The sequence below is a fragment of the Oryctolagus cuniculus genome, chromosome 3 (genome assembly GCF_051225735.1).
Source record: "Oryctolagus cuniculus isolate XC-2025 breed Fujian yellow rabbit chromosome 3, ASM5122573v1, whole genome shotgun sequence".
Classification (NCBI taxonomy): domain Eukaryota; kingdom Metazoa; phylum Chordata; class Mammalia; order Lagomorpha; family Leporidae; genus Oryctolagus; species Oryctolagus cuniculus.
In genome coordinates, this window is record NC_142869.1 from 164640857 (window position 1) to 164658131 (window position 17275).

General features: G+C 54.4%; 1 long non-coding RNA gene across 3 annotated transcripts in view; it reads right to left on the reverse strand.

The window, feature by feature from the left end:
- Positions 1–11567: 11567 nt before the first annotated feature.
- LOC138849064 (uncharacterized) overlaps positions 11568–17275 on the reverse strand; it is a 31371-nt gene continuing 25663 nt past the window's right edge. The window contains exons 3-4 of one of the 3 annotated variants that reach the window (XR_016231015.1): positions 14952–15139; positions 11568–11908 (exon numbers count right to left, since the gene is read on the reverse strand). This is a non-coding gene — a long non-coding RNA (uncharacterized LOC138849064). Of the gene's footprint in view, positions 11909–14437; positions 15140–17275 lie in introns of those variants that run through there. The other 2 variants (XR_016231017.1, XR_011387445.2) reach the window with 2 other exon arrangements.

Sequence of the window (17275 nt, forward strand, 5' to 3'; positions counted from 1 at the left end):
ATAGTGAGAGAGAGAGAGACAGGGAGAAAGGTCTTCCTTTGCCGTTGGTTCACCCTCCAATGGCCGCCACGGCCAGGGCGCTGCGGCCGGCGCACCGCGCTGATCCAATGGCAGGAGCCAGGTACTTCTCCTGGTCTCCCATGGGGTGCAGGGCCCAAGTACTTGGGCCATCCTCCACTGCACTCCCAGGCCACAGCAGAGAGCTGGCCTGGAAGAGGGGCAACCGGGACAGAATCCGGCGCCCCGACTGGGACTAGAACCCGGTGTACCGGCGCCGCAAGGCGGAGGATTAGCCTAGTGAGCCGCGGCGCCGGCCTCAAGCAAATAAATCTTTAAAAACAACCAAAAACCGAGGGAGCAAACGGTAAACACGGACGGACTGGAGGCAGAGTGGTGGCTCAGACTTCTCAGCGGCTGTTTCACAAAGGAAATGAATTTATGCAACAGTGAGATCTCAGACTTTATCTTTCGCGGTGCCTTTTCCTGTGCTCACAGCAAGCTGTTCCCAGCACCAGGAGTAAGCAGCCTATCCAGCTCCCTGGAGGCTTTACAGACGAGGTTTTGTGTAACAAGGTCATTACCATGTCTCTGGAAAGGCAAAGGTAGACTGATCTAACGTTTTTGTGGTCCCAGCCCACAAAATGCACGGGCACGCAGGCTTATGGCTGTGGATAGGAGAAGTAGACAAGGCAGGCCAGGACCAAGAGGAGCAGTTGGGAGGTTATAGGTCCAAGTCTGGGCTTTTCACCGTCCAATCTCCCATGTCACCATTGCTCTGAACTTCCATTGCCTCATCTTTCAAATGGGGTTCATAATATCTAGCTTACACCGCGGCTCTGTGATCAGCGAGGTGACACACGGACAATTCCTGGCTCCTAGAAAGCTCTTTAAAAAGAAGCAAGGATTCTTGTAAAGCTAAGAGAGCTACAGCTAAGTTCTGTATTCCTGACTCACAGCTTTTAAGAAACGTGGCCATTCCTATGACATCTCCTTTTCAACAAGTGTTTATTGGGTACTTCCCTTGTGCCCACTAGATGCTGGGAGTTCCGTGGGGAACACAATGGCCATTGTCTCTGCCACCCTGGGCCTACAAGTCCAGTGGGGGCAGAGAGACAAACAGGCAACCAGGGTGAGTAGGGCTGGGACACAGAGGAAGTCCATCCACACAGTCCGGACGCCTGGGCAGGGCAGAGCCTGCCAGATGTTCTGAGACATGAATTGAGACCACTTCTAAGGCTCGCAGACGTAGGCAGAGTAGGTGGCAAGCACACATCTGTAAGCAGTGGGCCCCAGGAGTGACCGAGACCTGGCACTCACTGCAGAGTGGCTCTGTCTTATCTCCAGAGCTTGTTGGCTACAAATGAGATTTGCTAGGCAACTATTCATTACAACAGTCACATTGCGTGGGATAGCCTGAGGGGCTGGGCCTCTGCCATGAAGGGATTGCACCTGCAGTAGCATCTGGACCCATGATCTTCTGCGGGACATGTGGCAGTATCTGGAGATGTTTTGACCATTGTGTCCAGGGGGGCCTGGGCTGTATTCCTGGCAACTGGTAGCGAGAGGCTAGGGACATGCTTGAACAGTCTCCAGTGGAGAGAAGGGCCCATCCCAGCGAGGAACTGTCCAGCCCCAAACGTCGGTAGTGCTGAGATTGGGAAATCCCGGTGCAGAGGCATGGTGGGAGAAACGGGAACTAAAGCAACATTCCCTGATCGCCGGGCAGCTGGCAAGGCAATAGACTCTTCCAATCCTTGTGCGAGAAAGAAGCTGTGTGTCTTCGTGGGCATCAGTTTCCTTGTCTGAAAATTCAGAGTCGGGTCAGCTGATACAAGTCCTCTCCAGCTGCCAACATGGTGTTGTAACAAAGTGCTGTGTTGTTTAGTGCAAGGACTGAACTGTGTAAATAAGGACATAGGAGTCCAATACACTTACAGAGTTAGGATGCAGTTAGCACAGGGCTGGAAGACTGTTGGGGGCGGGGGGTGGCCAGGTGCTTGTCCGACAGCACTTGTCTACTTCGGCTTCCTGGAGTCAAGTGCTGCCTATGTTCATCCGAAATAGGAGGAGCACTTGGGACAGCAAGCACTGTGCGAGGTGTCTGGGGTGCGAAGGAGGAGTAAGCACAGCTCTTGCCCTGCAGTCACCCATGATGTGGGAGAAGTGAAAATAACAAGGAACGGAGTGGGCCAGGGAGGAGAAGACCAGCATGAATGGTGTCTGTGGACGCGAGGATAGCCACTCAGCATGTTCTTCATTCCTCACTGCCCTCGGTGTGTATGGCTATTTCCCAAGCAAGGAAATGGAGGCTCAGAAAGCTTAAGCACTTGCCTACAGTCGTGGAGTGGCGATTGGTGGGGCCCAGGAGAGACCCTCAGCCTATTTACTCCAACACCTGAGACTTTCTTAACAACTCACGGAGGCCAGCATGGTGGTGCAGTGGGCTGAGCACCGCGTGGGTCACCTGCATCCCCAAACCAGAGTGCTGGTTCAAGTTTCAGTTACTCTGCTTCCACGCCAGCGTCCTGCTAATGCGCTTTGGAAGCAGCCGATGATGGCTCATCCACCCGAGTCCCTACCACCCGCGCGGGGGACCTAGATGGGGGTTCCTGGCTCCTAGGTCCTGGCTTCAGCCTGGCCCAGCCCCAACTGTTGGGGCCATTTGGGAGTGAACCAGTGGATGGAAGATCTCTCTCCCCCTGTCTATGTCTCTGTCTCTCTCTTAGTGTCACTCTATCTTTAAAGTAAATTAATTAATTTAAAATAAAATAAAAAACACCCTCACACTGCCTGGTAGTGCCAAAGAAGGGCACAAGTCCATAGATCTGGATGTTGAAGGAGGGAGACAGACTCAGCTGGGGGAAGACAAGACAGTCTAATAACCCGTCTCTCCTCTTGCAACCCTCAGAACCTGACACCATCCAGCAGAGAACCTAATACCACTCACAGCCTGTGGCAGTGGCCTTCAAAACGGGGTTATTTTGTGATTCAGATTTTGATCTGAGTAGGTATCACTGGAAGTAAGTGGGCGTGGGTGTGGAAATACTTTTGTTGTGGGTTACAGATATTGTCATGAAATTTCTGCAGCAAACATGACAGGGGCCCTCCCTCGCTCAAGGGTGTTGCTCGAAGTCTGATGTGGGAGGAGAGTGAATTGACCTCCTGGGAACAGACAGGAATTATACCCCCATAGAAGTACAGCTGAAGGGCCGCCTGCAGTGCTGGCATCCCATATGGGCGCTGGTTCGAGTCCTGGCAGCTCCACTTCTGATCCAGCTCTCTGCTATGGCCTGGAAAAGCAGTGGAGGATGGCCCAAGTCCTTGGGCCCCTGCACCTGTGTGGGAGACCCAGAAGAAGTTCCCGGTTTCAGATAAGCGCAGCTCTGGCCATTGCAGCCATCTGGAGAGTGAACCAGCGGATGGAAGACCTCTCTCTCTCTCTCTCTCTCTCTCTCTCTCTCTCTGTGTGTGTGTGTGTGTCTCTCTCTCTCTCTCTGCCTCTGCCCCTCTATAACTCTGCCTTTCAAATAAATAAATAGATCTTTTTTTAAAAAATATATAACTGAAAGCTAAAGGTAGCTATTACAGCTCCTGTTTGCACTTTTAATGCTGATTGGTTTAAGATGACAACCTGTAACAGGGCGTCAGGTGCAACAAGGCATTCAAAGAGGCCCAGCTGGAGGAACGGAACACGAAAAGCCAAATACCTGGTTCCCAACTGGAGGCAACCTTGCCCCTCAAGGGTCATTCGGCCATGTCTGGGGACATCTTTCGGGTGGCATCTGGTACACTGATGGAGGCCATGGGCACTGCTGAACATCCCCCCAAACAGAGTCATCCCTACAAGAGAGCTAGCCACCTTTTCCAACGTGTCGGCCATGGTGAGGCTGAGACATCCTACCAGAGTAAGCTCGTGCTCACTGGGTAGTGCCCACTAGGAGTGTTCAGGAGTTGAAAGAAGAGACCAACACTCTCAGCCAGTGGAGTCGGGGAGGCTCTGTAGAGGTGAACAGAGTAGGGTGAGTCCTGGAGGGTTCTGGAATGGTGGGCCCTGGGGAGGATGTCCCCGGGAGGGAACAGGGCACTGGCAAACGTTGGGAGCAGCCAGCCAGCCTTCCTGGAGAGGAAGTCAAGCACAGCGCACTTGAGAGAGGAGCCTGTGACTGTCCCTACTGGGGCGAGACCAAGACCTTGGTCTTTGCGCAGTGTGATCCGGGTGCTGAACACCCTGGCAACCATCAGAGGCATCACTCAGACCTAAGTAAGCCTCCTCTTGCCCCAAGGCAGGCTGTGCTGCTCTGGACACCCACCACACACACGCACACACACACACACACACTTCTCACACACGAAGCGGGGCGGGGGGAGGCGGGTAGTAAAGGCAGTTGTGTGATAAAGGCACAGATGCCTCGTCAGTGTGGCACCTGGGTTAAGACGAATCTGCTGGTGCCACAGACACGTGGCAGCATCTGGCCAGCCAAGGCTCAGGCTCTGGGAATGCAGGGGCCAGAACTGTGGGTGCAGGAAATGGGGTGAAAACTCTCTCACCGGGTGCAGCTCGTCCCTGAGACTGGGGCAAACTTGGCCAAGGCAGGTGCACATCTGAGAAGGTGCCTGGGGAGCTATGTCCAGCTTCAGGTCCCGCCAGCCCGCCCTGAGTCACTGTGGCATCTCTCCGCTCCATTCCACATACTGGGACCCTCGAGTGCCATCAGAAAAGGAGGAGAGGAGACAAGGACAGAGGAAAGGAAAAGCGATGGAGGGATTTTAGACCAGAGAGGATGCAGGACATGGGATTGAGGGAAAGAAGCAGGTGGATCGTTAGGGCTGTGCTGCACTGTCCCAGGCAAGGAGCCATCTGCCTGGAGCAGACTCCAAGGGGGGGGTGGTGGTGAGAGCAGGTGAGAGGAGCCACAGACAGAACCCCAAACCCAGGTCCCCTCCCATCCCTGCCAGCCACTCACGTCCAAGTGATGGGGGCGGATGGGAGCAAGAGGCACCCAGGCCCCAGCCCACGCCTCTTCCGCCTCTCCTCCTATGCCCACCCTGTCCTGTAGGCCCCCAGGCTTTGTCCCAGCTGTGTGTGCTTTCGCATCTTTGTGTGGAGGAGATGGAGTGGGGGGGGGCTGGTCCCCAGAGCATCCAGGCAGAGACCACAGCAACCCTCTCCACCCACGCCCCAACATCCTCGGAGCTGGATCCCCACTGAGATGCCCTTCCTCACCCCCCACCCCCGGCCAGGGGCAAAGGCGCACTGAGAGTCTGCCCTCTCCCCATCGCTTGCTTTCATTTCCAACATTTGCCGCAAAAGAAAAATGTAAGCAATGTGCAAGCTGCACTTTTCTCTGCCCTGGAGCAGCTGATATTACCAGAGCCACAACAAACCCCGGCCTTCACCCCAGCCCACTCCCGTCCCTCGCCGAGGGCTAGGAAGCCCAGGGCCGCTGGGCGCTGGAGCTCAGTGTGGCCCCGGCAAGCAGGCAGGCCCTACCCTGGCCACAGCATGGCTCACCTGGGGATTTGCTGTGTGGGTGCCTCTCCATCCCCAGCGAGCCAGGAGGGCAGGGAGGGGAAGAAGTGCCCACAGGTCCAGGTCTGGGAGGACAAGGGCGTCCCAAGTTCAGGAAGAGAGCCACCCTCCCTCCTGCCCGCCTAAGCCCCTGCCTCCTGCCAGGTCCCGGGGCTAAGCAGGCCACTGCTATTTAGAACAGAGGGCAAGGGACAGAGAGAACTGGGGCTCCCCAGGTGGCAGAGAGAGAGGAGGGCCACAGGCAGTGGGGAGGTCGTCTGGGCCACCCCCCGCCACTAGCCCCCAGCCTCCCTCTGCCTCCAGCTTGGTCTCCTGCTTGCCTGGTTGACAGCAGCACCTGCTCCCGCCCCTGGGCCTGCCCCTAAGGCGACCTCCACCCCATGAAGGCACAGAGGGGGACCCGAGGACCCAGGCCAGGGGAGATGTTTTAGGGGGTACAAGAAGTGCCCCTCCCCCCAGACCCCATGGGGGACCTCACTCTGCCCAGCATGGCTATGGAACCTGGACACATGGCAGCCTCAGAATGTGTGTGTGTGGTGTGTGCTGTATGTGTGGTGCGTTTGTGACATGTGCATAGTATGTGTAGTGTGTATGTTTTGTGATGTGTGTGACGTGTATATTTGTGTGTGTGGTGTGTATGTGTGAATGTGTGTATGTGGTGTGTGCTATATGTGTGGTGCATTTGTGACATGTGCATAGTATGTGTAGTGTGTATGTTTTGTGATGTGTGTGACGTGTATATTTGTGTGTGTGGTGTGTATACGTGTTGTTTGGTGTGTGTTGTATGTGTGGTGTGTGTTATGTGTGTTATATATGTTGTGTGTGATATGCATGTGTGTTGTATGTGGTGTGGGGGTGTGGTGGATGTGTGTGGTGTGTGTGACATGCGATGTGTATATTTGCATGTGTAGGGTGTATATGTGTTGTTTGGTGTGTGTGTTGCACGTGTGGTACATGTTATATGTGATGTATGTATTGTATGGGGTGTGTGGTGGTCGTGCGTGGTGTGTGGTATGTGTTACATGTGATGTATATTGTGTAGTGTATGTGTCTCTGTGGTGTGTGGTGGTCATGTGTGGTCTGTGGTTTGTGTTACATGTGATGTGTATTGTGTGGTGTGTGTGTGACTGTGGGGTGGTGGTGGTCGTGTGTGGTGTGTGGTATGTGTTACATGAGATGTGTATTGTGTGCTGTGTGTGTGACTGCGGGGTGGTGTGAGCATGCATGGTGTGTGGTATGTGTTACATGAGATGTGTATTGTGTGGTGTGTGTGTGACTGTGGGGTGGTGGTGGTCGTGCGTGGTGTGTGGTATGTGTTACATGAGATGTGTATTGTGTGGTATGTGTGTGACTGTGGGGTGGCGTGAGCATGCATGGTGTGTGGTATGTGTTACATGAGATGTTATTGTGTGCTGTGTGTGTGTCTGTGGGGTGTGTGGTGGACGTGTGGCTCTGTGTATGGGATGCTGGTGTTGCAGGCTTAGCCCATGGCACTGCAATGCTGGCCCCAGGAATATTAATTTTATAAATGAGGAAACTGAGTGAAAAAGGACGAACCCACATTCACAAATTGCAAAATAATTCACATTCATAATTTCCAGCATTCTCAAGTGCACCGCTCAGTGGTTTGCAAGGTTATACAAGGTTCCCAAGGTTATACAACCATCAGCAGTGTCTACTTCCGGAACGCTGCCCCACCCCAACAGAAACCCCACAGCCACCTGCAGCACTCCCCATTCCTGCCCCCGCGGACACCCCCCCCCCCCGCCCCCGCAGGTGGCTGTCTCCTTTCTTTCTCATTGAATTTGCCTATCCGGGACTTTTCATACAAATGCAATCCAGCAATATGTGACCTTTTACGTCTGGCTTTTCACTTCCTTTACATGTTTTATTTACGTGCAGTAAAAGTCACACTTGGATATACAGTTCTGAGTTTCCATGATGTGTGGGGTCGGTAACAGAGATCCGGAAGCATCCCCAGGGCCTCATTGCGCCCTCCCCCAGCCAGTCCCTGCACCCCCTACTGTGCTGGCTGCTCCTAGAACTCTCTTTCCAGAGAGGCCTACAAATGGCACCGCAGGAGATGCAGCTTGGGGTCTCCTGCACTCAGCACAAAGTGCTTGCAATTCATCCCGGTGCCTCCTTTTTCTTACTGAGCCAGGTGCATTTTATGGACCCCCCCCCATAGGCTATTTATTCCCCCCACCCCCACCTGAAGGGCATCTGGGAGCTGTTATGAATAAAGGCAGAGTAATAGACAAAGAGAGGGAGAGACAAAGAGAGAGAGAGAGGTCTTCCTTCCACTGATTCACTCCCCAAATGGCCACAATGGCTGGAGCTGAGCTGATCTGAAATCTGGAGCCAGGTCCTCCACGCTAGTCTAGGGGCCCAAGCACTAGGGCCCCCTTCCACTGCTTTCCCAAGCCATTCGCAAGGAGCTGGATCAGAAACAGAGCAGCCAGGACTCCAACCGGTGTCCCTAAGGGATGCGGGTACGGCAGGCGGCGACTTAGCCCACCACGCCACAGCGCCGGCCCTGCAAGTCCACCTTACCTCAGAGCACACGGCCCATCAGGACGGCCGAGGACAGCAGCGAAGCTCAGTTCACAGCGGCTTAAAGTAACAAAGGTTTGCTCTCAGTTACTGTGTGTGTCCATTATGGGTGAGATGGAATCACTACCAAGCTTGGGTGCAGCCGCATCGGGAACCTCAGCACCGGCGGCGATAGAGGGGAAGACAGCTCTACAGCTCCCGGAGGCGAGAGGCGCTCCAGCCAGGGAGGGACGCCGCCCTCCGCTCGCCTCTCGCTGGCCACCACCAGCTCACAGCTACACCCAAAAGCACCAGGACCAGGAAGCAGAAAGCAGGGGGAATTCAGTGACTAGCTCTGGTGTCTCCCCCTCCCCTCCCCTCCCTTTCCCTCTCCCCTCCCCTCCTTTTTCCCCTCCCCTCCCCTCCCCTCCCTTCCTCTTCCCTTCCCTTTCCCCCTCCCCTTCCCCTCCCCTCCCTTCCCCCTCCCCTCCCCTCCCTTTCCCTCTCCCCCTCCTCTCCCCTCCCTTCCCCCTCCCCTCCCTTCCCCTCCCTTTCCCCCTCCCCTCCCTTCCCCCTCCCCTTCTCTCCCCTCCTTTTCCCCCTCCCCTACCCTCCCTTTTCCCCTCCCCTCCCCTCCCCTCCCTTTCCCCCCTCCTCTACCGCACCCTCCCTTTCCCTCCCCTCCCCTCCCTTTCCCCCTCCCCTCCCTTCCCCTCACCTTCTTTTCCCCCTCCCCTCCCTTCCCCTCACCTCCTTTTCCTCCTCCCCTCCCTTCCCCTCACCTCCTTTTCCCCCTCCCCTCCCCTCCCCTCCCCTTCCCCCTCCCCTCCCTCTCCCCCTCCCCTCACCTCCCTTTCCCCCTCCCTTCTCTCTCCCCTCCCCCTCCCCCTTCTTTTTTTTTTTTTAAATAAGATTTATTTATTAATGTGAAAGGCAGAGAGAGAGAGAGAGAGAGAGAGAGAGAAAGAGATCTTTACCCACTGGTTCACTCTTTAAATAGTTGCAAAACCCATTGGAGCCAGGAGCCAGCCTCCCACGCAGGTGCAGGGGCCCAGGGACTTCGGCCATCTTCCACTGCTTTCCCAGGCCACCAGCAGAGAGCTGGATCAGAAGTGGAGCAGCCAGGCCTCAAACTGGTGCCCATGTGGGATGCCAGCACTGCAGGCGGTGGCTTAGCCTACTATGCCACAGCACTGACCCAGTTATTGTTTTTATTACATGTGCATGCACGATTTGTACAGATGAAGTGTGAACTCCATATGAATATAAAAGTAAAAATTCATAATTAAAACAATGATGAAGGAGACGAATCTAGAGAAACTAAGATCTACTGCCAAAGAACCTTAAGCAAATTAAAAGTTACTTTAAAAGTTTTGATTTTTATATTGTACTTCTGGTTTTAATTCTTGGATTTGTAATTAGTTTCTGTGCGATGGTCCAGTGGTTAATAAAATTCAATTAAATCTGTAAACATTCACTAAGCTTTTGCAGAACAAGTTGGTAGGGCAGGAGCTGTGGCACAGTAAGTTAAGCCGCTGCTTGCATCCCATGTCGGAGCACTAGTTCAAGGTCTCAGTTGCTCCACTCCCAGTCCAGCTCCGTGCGAATGCACCTGAGAAAGCAGTGAAAAAGTGGCTCAAGTGCTCGGACCCCTGCCGTCCACACAGGAGACCTGGATGGAGTTCTTAGCTCCTGGCTTCAGCTGGATCCAGATCTGGCTGTTGTAGCCATTTGGGGAGTGGAACCGTAGATGGAAGAGCTCTCTCTGCCTCTCCCTCTCCCTCTCTAACTCTGCCTTTCAAATAAATAAGTCTTTTTTTTTTTTTTTTAATGGCTTGGGAGAGGAAGAATAGAGAAGGGTTGGTTGATTAATGAGTAGTAAAATAGGAGGATTAAGGTCTATTGTTCTGTAGCACAGTGGGGTGACTACAGTGAACAATAATTACTGTGCATTTCAAAATGGCAAAGAAAGAGGATTTTAACTGTCTCCAACAGAAATAAATTGGAAGTGATGGAGATGATAATGACCCTGATTTGATCATCACACTTGGCACACATGTGTGGAAACATCACACTGTACCCCATGAATCCGTACAATTATTTTGTGTCAATTAAAAATCAAAGTAAAAAATTACTTAAAATGATTAGTATTTTCACTTTCAAAAAAAAAAAACCCACCAAATTGGCTTGGGGCTGAAACAAGGCTGCCCCCTGCTGGCGCTTTCCAGTACTGCAGTGACTCCTTAGGCGGACTCCCGGGGTGAACCCCGCCTTCTCTTTCCTTCGGGGTGGCTGTGGGTGAGCGGCGCACAGGCGGGCGGAGGACCGCGACCCTCAGTGTCCTGGGCTTTCAGAGGCCTTGCTGCTACTGTTCGAGGGAAGAGATCACATCTGCCCCTTCCCAATAATGCCTTATATTGGTAGGGCACTATATGAGGGTACTTCAAAAAGTTCATGGAATATTGAATGAATTGAATTGAATATGAGATGCCGGCCTCGCAGGCAGCAGTTCAGCCTAAGGCACCATAACACCTGCCCCTACTTTTATTTCCAAAATACCCTATTTCCTATGTTCTGGGCCAGCGATTCCCCAGCCCAGCAGCTCATTAAGACGTCCCGGGTGTTTTGTAAACAACTCCTGTGCCTGGCGCCTTTCAGAACGGGGACCTCGCAATCCGCGCGCAGGGACCCCGGGAGGCAGGGTCGGGCTCCCTGGCGGCCCCGGGCGGTTCTGAAGCCGAGCGGCTTCCTCGACGCCTGCTGCCTGAAGCCGCGTCTCGAACCCCTCTTGGGGTGGGGGTGGGGGGCTCGGCAGCCGTGTGATAGGCGGGGAAACCAGGCACGGAAAGAAAGCGGGAACCGCGAGAGACCCCAGCCCCGCAATTCCCAAAGTGGCCGCAGAGGCGCCGCAAGTGCGGACGGCGAATCCAGGAGGGGCGCCGCAGTTCACCGTTACCCCAGTAGATGGCGCTGCTCTCCTTCCAATGACGCCATACCTCCCCAAACTGGGTCGTGGCGGAGCTGATTTTAAAGTTGGGGAGGCAGGCAGGACACTCCCACTAGTAACAATCAAACGTAGCTGCTGCTTCTTTTCAATGCATGTGCATTTTCCCTTAAACCGCTCAGCTGTTAGTACAGAAATACTTACTGGTTCTTTGAACCTAACCACTTACTACGGGTACGTTTATGGTATTTTTTGAAAAATAAGGTACTGACTCCCTAAGGGCACCTTTGTGATGCCAGGGCCACACAATGGAGATGCAGAGGTGGAAAGTGAGTGTGACCACTTGCTCACCCCTGGGCCTGGCCACTGAACCATCCTCTGAACTGGGCTCCGTACTGTGTCCTCCGTTGATGTCACACCCTACCTGTGGAGTTAGGGATCCGCCTGGAAGCAGAAGAGCGGATGTAAATTAGACATCACTCTCAGGACCACAACTCGTTATGACCTCTGTTCTGATCCTCAGCTTCCTTGTCCACAAAGCAGGAGTAGCAAAATCGATAATACAGGGTTGTCAGGAAATTTATTATTATTTGAAGGACAGAGAGATAGAGAGAGGGCGAGATAGAGAAAGAGACCTTCCACTGCTGGTTCACTCCCCAAATGACTGCAATAGCCATGTTTGGGCCAGGTTGAAGCCAAGAGCCTGGAGCTCCGCCTGGGTCTCCCACACGGGCGCAGGCACCCAAGCACCCAGGCCGTCTTCTGCTGCTTTCCCAGAAGCATTAGCAGGGAGCAGGTTAGGAGCAAGAGCCCCAGGAACTGAAACTCATGCCAGCATCGCAAGCAGCTTAACCCGCTGACCCCTGTCATGACGATCAGGCGACGGGAAAATCGGGCAGGACCTGGAACAGAGCAGGGGCTCGGTTAGTGTTTGGTCTCTCCCTTTTCTTCTCTCATTTCCAAGAACGACCTGGAGATACAGGGACACACGAGTGTGACAGAAGTGCAAAGCTCACACACATATCCAGTGGTGTGCCTGTGTCCAGTCCTCAACCTCAAGCACATTCTTGCAAACACACCCTCATCTCCATCACCATCATCACCATCATCACCATCACCATCATCACCATCATCACTATCACCATCATCACCATCATAATTACCGTCACCGTCACCGTCACCATCGCAGCATCTTGGCTGGTTAAACCAGCACAGAACAATGAAGCAAATGAAATTTGTCCTTGGCCGGCGCCGCGGCTCACTAGGCTAATCCTCCGCCTGCAGCACTGGCATACCGGGTTCTAGTCCCGGTCGGGGCGCCGGATTCTGTCCCTGTTGCCCCTCTTCCAGGCCAGCCCTCTGCTGTGGCCAGGGAGTGCAGTGGAGGATGGCCCAGGTGCTTGGGCCCTGCACCCCATGGGAGACCAGGAGAAGCACCTGGCTCCTGCCATCGAATCAGCGCGGTGCACCGGCCGCGGCAGCCATTGGAGGGTGAACCAACGGCAAAAGAAGACCTTTCTCTCTGTCTCTCTCTCTCACTGTCCACTCTGCCTGTCAAAAAGAAAGGAAGAAAGGAAGAAAGAATTTCGTCCTTGAACGGGCCCCCCCTTCTGCGTGTGTCCTCCATGAACTGCTACCTTGACTGAGACCCTGCAGCCCCGCAGTGACGCGTGGATCGAGCGAGTCCACGCCGGCTTCCTTTCCAGGCTGTCCATCACTTCAGCATCAATTCAGCCATGGGACCGAGGGGTACACAAGACGCAGGGATGTTCCCCGCTGCATCCCAGCACACACACAACCCCTGCCATTGGTTCTTTGTTTTTGTTTTTAAAGTTTTGTTTATTTGAGAGAGAGAGAGAGCGCGCGCGCGTGCGTCCGAGAGAGCACCCTCATCCGCTGATCACTCCCCAAATGCCTGCAACAGCCAGGGCCGGGCCAGAGCCAGAAGCAAACAATCCTGGTCTCCCACAGGGGTGGTAACGACCCAGCTAAGTGAGGGGTCACTTGGAGCCTCCCAAGGGCGGTGTTGGCAGAGGGCGGAGTCAGGAGCCCAGTTTCTCTGATATTGGATGTGGGCGCCTGGCCCCTGCCATTGGTTCTTAGCAACACCAACCCCAGAACACACTCTCACGCCCCTCAGGGGGATGGCCTGGGTTTTCACCTTCGGATGTTGTTTCTATGGGCTTATAAAAATCAGCCTTTCTCTGAAACAGGTAAATCTTATGACTCATCCGGCAGGTGGTTGAACTCAGGATTGGCTAACGAGCAGGAAGTGGAGAAGGTTCGGTCTCCCTACTTATTCATCTCATAGATATCCAGTGAGCATCCACTACGTGCCAGGCACAGGGGCACGGGCGTGACTGGGAGCCCATCACCGCCCTGGAGGCCTGCGATCCAAGGAAGGACCCAGACAGCAAACAGGCAATGACAAAGCCCCGGTGACGCGTGTTGAAACGAGAAGAAGGCAAAGGGGTCGCGGGCACGCAAAGGAGACACCAAGGGCCAGTAAGCACTTCCTGGAGCGAGTGGCCACTAGACTGACACTGGAAGCAGGGAGGAGTTAGGCCCTGAGCAGGAGGGGCACATTTCAAGGGGAGAAGACAGCACAGGAAAAAGTCCAGGGAGGAAAGCGCATGCTGCGGGGCCGGCACTGTGGTGTAGAGGGTAAAGCCACCGCTGCCTGCAGTGCCGGCATCTCATATGGGCTCCGGTTCAAGTCCCAGCTACTCCACTTCCAGTCCAGCTCTATGCTATGGCCTGGGAAAGCAGTGGAAGATGACCCAAGTCCTTGGGCCCCAGCACCTGTGTGGGAGACCTGGAAGAAGCTCCTGGCTCCTGGCTTCAGATCAGCTCAGCTCTAGCTATTGGCAGTCATTTGGGGAGTGAACCAGAGGATGGAAAACATCTCTCTCTCCTTCTCTCTCTGCCTCTGCCTCTCTGTAATGCTGCCTTTCAAATAAAATAAATAAATCTTAAAAAAAAAAAAAAGAAAGAAAAGAAAACGCATGGTGCGTGAGACTCAGGTGCATGTCTCAACGAAGCAAAGGATTAGGAGATGGATATGACTTCTTTTTTTAAGATTTATTTATTCGAAAGGCAGAGCAAATGAGAGAGACAGAGAGAGGTCTTCCATCTGCTGATTCACTCCCCAAATGCCTGCAACAGCCAGGTCTGGGCCAAGTTGAAGGCAGAAGCCTGGAACCCAGTTTGGGTCTCCCCCTTGGGTGGCAGGGCCCAAGCACTGGAACCATTACCGGCTGTCTTCCCAGGCACTTTAGCAGGAACTTGGGTTGGAAGTGGAGCAGCTGGGACTTGAACCAGTGGCAGCTTGATCTGCGGCATAACAATGCAAGGGGTTTTCAAGTCCAAAATTTGGCAAAATGTATTTTTTAAGTGAGCCGTTTTTTTTTAAACCTTGAAAGACATTTAGGTTTTTTTTTTTTAAGATTTATTTATTTATTTATTTGAAAGGCAGAGAGAGAGAGAGAGAACAAGAGAGAGGGAGCTTCCATCCACTGGTTCACTCCCCAACTGGATGCAACAGCCAAGGCTGGGCCAGGCCAAGCCAGCAACTTCATCTGTGTCTCCCAGATAGGTAGCAGGAGCCCAAGGACTTGGGCTATCCTCCACTACCTTCCCAGGCACATTAGCAGGGAGCTGGATTGGAAGTGGAGTGGCCGGGACTCGAACCTGTGCTCCTGTGGGATGCCAGTGTTGCAAGTGGTTGCTTCACCAGCTGTGCCACAATGTTTTCAGTTTGTATTTATTTCCATATCAACTAGTTACAGAGCTGTCCTCTTGTTGCTGCTGTGTGGTCGTGGAGGTAGGACCCTGCCCACGAGGGCCAGCTGCCCTGACCACACCCCGGCTTTCTCAGCCCTGCAGTGGGCAGCTAGTGGAAACACACCAGGACCGGTTGGGTTGTTGGCTGTCATATGTCCTCACCGGCGACATGCTTCGGATTCCAGCAGCCCTGGTGAGAAAGTCAGCTTGCTGAGGCTGTCCGGTCAGAGGTCAGGCCACCTGGGAAGGCAGCTCCGCCTCTGCTCTGGGTTTGCCGGGAGATTCCTCTCATCAGAATCTTAAGTGTGGGGAAATATGTGTTTCTCAGCTGCGGGTTGAACACCAGAATTCTTTAAAAAAAAAAAAAAAAGAAAAAAGGATTGGTTTATTTATTTGAAAGGCAGAGTTACAGAGAGAGGAAGACAGAGAGAGAGAGCGAGAGAGCAATATCTTACATTTGGAGGTTCACTCCCCAGATGGCTACAACAGCCAGGACTGGGCCAGGCTGAACCCAGGAGCCTCCCACGGGGGTGCAGGGGCCCAAGTCCTTGGGCCATCTTCTACTTCCTTTCTAGGTGCGTAAGCAGGGAGCCGGATCAGAAGTGGAGCAGCCAGGACTCGAGCCGGCACTCATTTGGGATGCTGGCATTGCAGGCAGTGGCTTATTCCGCTGTGCCACACCACTGGCCCAGAAAGCCAGTGTTACTATGCTTACTACCGAGTGTCCATGTGGAGACACAGGGTCCTGGCCAGTTTTGATGCCCACTCCCTGAGACCTCAACCTCACTACCTTTTTAGAAACTATTCGATGCAACATGAACACTAAGTGACATATAAAGATGCATTAAAAGTTTAAAACAAGTATTAAAGCAAGACGGGGAGGATAGAAACGCTCCCGCTGGGACACTGCTTCAGGGGAGCTTGGCAGTGGCTGCTCAGTGCCTGGCCCTGTCACCGGGGCCAGCCCCACGTACGTCCCAGCTCTGGGGAAAGACTCAGCCACTGGCGCCCTCCCTGCCCCGCCCAGCCCGGCTTTGCTGACCTCATGGGCGCGGGCGGAGGCTGAGCTGTTGAGGGATCTCTCATCTCCTTCCTGCCCACTGACTTCCCTGTCACAGCCGCGGGTCCCTGCAGCGTGCCGATGGTCACCTTTCCCACAGCACTGCCTCCTCCCCACTCTGTGGGAACCCGACCAGGCTCCAGCACCTCAAGGGCTGTGTGATTCTCACTGGCTCTGGGTCTTCCTAGGGCTTTTTCCAGGGCCACAGCAGCAGCCAGCACAGGTTGAGGTGCTGTCACCCTCAGGAAGGTGCAGCAGCCGCTTCCTGGTCTTCTGGGACCTGCCCTGTATGCTGAGGACAATCTACAGCAAGCCCCCACTAAGACCTGAGAGGAGGGGGGCTTTCACGGTGATTGGGAGACTCCCTGTCTGCAGGACAGGACAGAGCCGGTGCCGCCCGCATCCCCCTCCCCAAGTCACCTGCTAAGGCTCCATGAGCAGGGACTCCAGCCTCTCCCTGATTCGAGGTCGGAGGGTAGAGGTGAGGACAGACCCCTTGCAGCAGCCCAGGGCGGTGTCCCACGGAGCCAGCCTGGTGGAGGGCTCAGGGCTGCTATGCGGCACCTGGCCCCTCGCCTGCTTGCGCACATACGCCGGCCACCACTGGTGCGGGCTGACCCCAGGTGAGTGCACCTGCCCGGATCTCCTCACCTCCCTGACGCAAACCTACTGTCATCCAGGCATCACAGAGGGATGCTGCCCCCCACCCTGCAACCCCCCGCCCCGACCTTGGGACCTTCCATAAAAACAATGACTTCTTTGACTTTTTGCTTAGAGGGAGGGAGTCTCCGAGGCTCTCTTCCGGTCTCAAGAAGCCACGGCAAGGGTTTGAACACAGACAGTCTGGCATCCTTAACTGGGCTTGGATCGCAGTTTCGTCCTTTTTTGAGCTGTTACCCTAGGTGAGTTCTTCTCAGAGGCCAGTTTCCTGGTGTAGCCATTATTACTGCGCAGTTCTTAGGATTTCTGTGAAAGTTAAAGGGGAACCTGGGGCCGGCACCATGGTGTATTGGGGGACCTGCAGTGCCGGCATCCCATATGGGCACCTGTCGCTCCCCCTCTTCGTGGAGGAACGACACAGGACCCTGCGCTGTTCTTTCGTCTGCTCGGCCCTCCCCGGGTTTGCTGCTGGTTCTTCCTGGGTTGGCTACCGTCCCTTCCACCTCTGTGGAAGGGCAGTTCCCCCTGGCCACATTCCCCACTTCCGCAGGGGAGCGGCACACCACCGGCCGGTTCTCTCGGGGGCTGCACAGGTGTTCCCCTTAGATGTTCCCCTTAGATGTTCCTGGTGCATGCCGTCTCTCTCCTCCTTTATAGTCCTCCTCCGCCAATCCTAACTCGGCTGCCCACACGCCGAGTACGCTGCTCTCCTCCAATCAGGAGCAAGTCCTACAGTTTATTGGTTGAACTGGAGGCAGCTGTGCGG